Consider the following 4930-nt stretch of genomic DNA (forward strand, 5'->3'; position numbering starts at 1 on the left):
TACACTGAGACTTACTAGCTTAATCAGTAAGTTAACTGGGCTCTTCACACTGTTACTTCCACCAGAGTTTAGAATGATGGCCTAAATTTTCTGGGTTTGCATTGCTTGAATATTGTCTTAGACTAAAATTTTGGGCTGACCAATTTGCTGTACTTATAGTCTTAAGCAATATAATATTTGTTCATTTTCTGAAATTAGGTTGGACTCCTTTTAATGCAGATGTGCCTGCAAAAGACACACGGAATAATGTGTTTGCTTTTAGGATAGGCTGGTGAACAGAACTTTTATGTAGAATAAGGGAACTGTCAACATTACAAAATTATTATTCCTAGAAAAGATGGAGTAATTGTTTGTTTTCAGGAAAAAAAGTCTCCTTACTGTTTGCCCCAGACAAACACATAGAGTTTTATCTGAAGAAGTCTATGGTTACTGTCACAGTTTGGCCTGGTTTCTGTGACAAGGGAGTGAAGGGACCCATGGATCCTCACCCCAGGAAAGGGGCTGGGGGGAAGGAAAAAGACAGGGAGATGGGCCTAGACCCATGTCCTCCTTTCAGATGTAACACCTGCATGATCCAAACACTAGTTTCCACAATGCAAACAAGCACTTTCTCCACCATCTGTGGACACTTCCTTCCTCATTTTATATGAAATCCTTTAGAAAAAGTGTCTGAATATAGACACAGAAGCCCATGGGTTAGAAGTGACTTCCATAATTTCCAACTTCCTACTCAAAATGCGTGCTATGGGATTAGAACAAGTTGCTCAGTGATTGACCCAAATAGCAAAAGTGTAAACAAAGAATCCAACTGTTGACAATGTTTTAGTGTCGCACAGACTTGAGGAATTACAAAGGGTTATTAGTTGACTTGGAAAGGATTTAACTGAACTGATGGACCCAAAAGATTCAAATTTTTAGACTACAGAGATGGAAGAATTTTAAGAAAATAAATGGCAACTACTGGGACAGTAAAAGTATTTATTTCAAAAACAAAAACTGAATCGATAAGAGAAGACAAATATTTGAATAGCAAATTAATGGACATTTACACTACCTTTCAGTTTTCAGTTCTATAGCTGAGCTGTGATTGGATACTATTTACAACTTGATATTATTCCACGTACAAAATACATCTTTGAATGAAGATTGTGGTATCAGATAATTCCAATAATGATTTATTTGATCAAAATTACCTTATAATTTAACCCCACCTTACCTTTCCTTTTATTATTATCTCCTCTGCTGAATAGTGCCTAGATGCCAAATAGCTGTTTCACAAGGAAGAGGTTATCATCATCATCAGTCATTTTCCTAAACAGAAATACATAACTACAGGCAGAAAAATTTTCACATTGATATACCACATGTAATAAGAATACCAAAATAATCACTTAGTCAGGGCAATTCAGTAAAAGGACGAGGAGTTCTCCATTCTGAACACCTTGCCAATTCTCTGTCTGTACAATGGGAAATCAAGATAAAGGTCTGGTTTTGTGCTTCCATACAAATATTAAACTTTAGAAAATGAATTTCTGGATTTAAGCCCAGTCAGTTGAAAGATACAGCTCCCCTTGATTCTTAAGAATTCAGTTTTACTTTTCCAGTCCCTCCCATTGTCTTTTTCTGTATCTGAGGACACAGTTTCAGATGTAGCATTTGGATATAGTCAGGTCCTCTACTTTCTAATGTTTTCATTGTATTTCAAAAAGACAAGAGCAAGTTGCCCCAAATTACTATATTTTGCAATCTAGGAAACTAGCTGGCTTGCAGAAATTGTGACTTGTTTTTTGCATAAGTTAAATTCTGCCAAAAAAAAAGGATAATTATCAATACATAGGTTGCTCTGAAAGTAATGCTTTCTATTGATTTCCAAGGAAACTATAACAAAGAGCATAATAACACCATTTGATAGAGAACATTCTCAGTTACAAAAAACCATTTTTCAACTTCGTCTGCACCATTAGCTGTGCATTCTCACTAGTGATAAACCTGAGCCTGCATGTTGCACCTGTAAAAATTTGCACTGGTGGAGTTGACTCACTGTCACTGTCACCGCTGCTGAAATGCACCACCCACATCCTCTCTGTGCTCACATCCATTCTTCTGTCTCCACAAATGTTCAGCAGGACTATCAACTGCAAAGTGCAAAAAAATTCTACATTTAATAAAAGAAAGAAAAAAAAATAACATTTTCCACCACAGATAAAATTTAATTAAACTTTTTTATTGGGTGACAAAGCTAAAGCACACCTGAACAGACAATATTCCTTGCTGTCCACCTCAGAACTCATGGTCAGGAAGTCAGAAATAATGCTCTCTCAGTCTGTGTCCTTCTGATGGGCAGGCCTGATATTGGCATTTTTAGAAGACACTTTGTTCTTGTCATTATCAACGTCTTACATGGCTTTTCAAAGACTACAGCAAATAGAACTAACTCAGAGAAAATTCCCTCTTCAACCCTTCTTTTATTCTCTTCCATCCTGAAGGGGATGTTTATTAGAACTGCTTTGAAGGAAAATCTAAGGTTTCCATTTCTTGTTTATTTTGCCTTTTTTATGCTTACAGTATAAACAGGATATTCTTTTTACCCTTTAAGAACATAATTATTTCACTTCCCCCCTCCCAGATCCTTTTAGTGGTGCATCTGAAACAGACTGAGTACTTCATTTCTTTCGAGCATCCTGATCTAATGAAAGATGTCCATGCCTGTGGCATGGGGTTGAACTAAAAGATCTTTAGAAATCCCTTCCAACACAAACCATACTGTGGTATAACACTTATTTTGCTTCTTGCAGCAACAATAATTTACTGTGAATTCAGAGTTTGCAACATGAGCAATGGACTCATCCCTGCTGTGGGACAGGCATCTGGGGATAAGAATCATGCAGTGAGAGCCCTCTGTAATACTGCCTGTAAATCATAGGCAGTCCTCAGATACACAATCACAAATCAAAAATTTGGACAAAGTGTACATATTCCACAGCTTGTGAAGCTTCTGACTGGTGGATACTTCAAATTACAGGAAATTTGCATGCTTTTTTAAAATGATGTTTTGGGGAAGTGAACTAGCCATTTTAAAGTGACCTTTTAACCTTATAGAAATGATCAGCCAAGGTTTGTGCACAGAAATATTCCTGTATGCTCAGTGAATACCTAGCATAAACACATGAATTTATATTCACAGATAAATGAGCCAAGTAGACATTGATAATCAGGATAATGACACCAATAATACACACACCAGAGAACTCTAAATGCCTAGTGCTGGAATGATTCTGATCTATAATAGCATGCTTTTAGAAGTCTCATTCTTTTAGCAGCTGAGGCATTTTTCTGGTAGTTAAATGCAAGATCATTTTAATAGATGCTGAAGTCCTTCCAGTGAACAGCAAACAGCCTCAAGCCAAACACCAATGATGCTACCAAGTGACTGTTTCACTCCAGACCTGGGTATTGCTGAGATCAGCTTGTGCCTTTGAACTGTGCTTCTTGGATCATATCAGTTCCAGCATCAGGGCATTCAAATTTGCAGCAAGCTGCCACGACATTCTATTACACTGAATTCCTGTTGCCATTTTCCAAACTCTGCCAGACTCCATTTCTGACTGAATTTGTGTCATTGTGGAGTCCTGTAAGCATCAAACCATGCACAGCATCTTCTTTGGTTACTAACTGTATTCTACTAAGCAACGTCAAATGCTCTGGCTTACCATTTAATGTTGCACTTGAATAAACTTTCTATTAGATGATTTGCTACAGGGTCAGCTTCTCAAAAAAAAAAAAAAAAAAAAGTGAAGGCTTTTAACAACCACTATTTTAAAGCTAAATCACACATATAAAACAAAAGCAAAAGTAGACAAAAAACTTCCAAACTGGTAGAGTTTATCTTATTACTAGTATTCTGCCATTAGAAGTTAGGACAGCATTTGTCAGTATATATTACATATAAGATTCACCTTAATTCTCACCTTATCACTGGAAGCTTTGAACTTTTGGAGAGGAAGAATTTGTTTTGTTATTATTATTCATTTTACAGCCCACAGTTTAATTCATAAAATGGATGAAGTGATGTACAGTACACAGGCAGGAAAATTATTGAATGGACATCATCAGAGTTACGCATGCATAACTTCTTATTCAGGAAATATTTGGGGAGATGGAGATGAGGTCTGGATTCACAAACCTGAAGAGAACCATTTTTATCTAATTGTAAATAATATATATTCCTTGTGTCTGCTGCTCCAACTTAGTAACGTCCAGGAGAAGAGCAGAGCAGTGGAAATTTATCTATACTTTCTTCTTTGAAGTTTACACATTCCCCCTCAAAAATGAATTAAATATTAAAGTATATCTGTTATCACATACATTTCTGATACTACCACTTTAGACAGAGTTATGTTTTACATATTAAAATTAAAAATTCACTGAATAAATCCAGCATCAGTATTACTGTGTTCTAACAAGTCCTTTTGCAAGGCTTGCTCACGTCTAAAAGATGCATCTCAGAGGGAGACCTCAAGAGTTAAGAAAATGGATGGTAATTTAAATTCCCCATTGGCACTTAATTCCTCACAACATGTACAGAAACACAAGAACCTGCTGTGATGCAACAATCAAAGGACATTCTCTCTTAAGTAAAGGACACTCAGCTGTTTTCTTCTAGTGAGTTCATCTTTGTAAGATCATGCAGTGCACACTGATGCAGGTGTTTTGGGAACTAATCCAAATTGACCTTGGTTTGAATTCAGCCTGAAATTTACAAATGCTATCACACTCATTCTGAAACTCCTAACACTTCTGTACAGATATTTGCTAAAAGGCCTATCATTAATTATCCCTGAAGAGTGTGCTTTTGCCTCTTGAAAACAGCCCTGCACCAAACTGGGTAATGTTATTCTGCGAGCTTTCATAGATGTAAGTGCAAAATTAT

At 36.5% G+C, this 4930-nt stretch overlaps 1 long non-coding RNA gene across 1 annotated transcript; it reads right to left on the reverse strand.

Annotated features, from left to right (window-relative positions):
* Nucleotides 1–1241: 1241 nt before the first annotated feature.
* Nucleotides 1242–4567, reverse strand: LOC149918732 (uncharacterized). The gene is made up of 4 exons (XR_016465676.1): nucleotides 4487–4567; nucleotides 3969–3989; nucleotides 2042–2135; nucleotides 1242–1311 (listed from the first exon to the last, which is right to left on the reverse strand). It is a non-coding gene; the product is annotated as an uncharacterized LOC149918732 (long non-coding RNA).
* Nucleotides 4568–4930: the final 363 nt, after the last annotated feature.

Source organism: Phasianus colchicus, chromosome 3 (assembly GCF_987193195.1).
Source record: "Phasianus colchicus chromosome 3, bPhaCol1.hap1.1, whole genome shotgun sequence".
Taxonomy (NCBI): Eukaryota; Metazoa; Chordata; class Aves; order Galliformes; family Phasianidae; genus Phasianus; species Phasianus colchicus.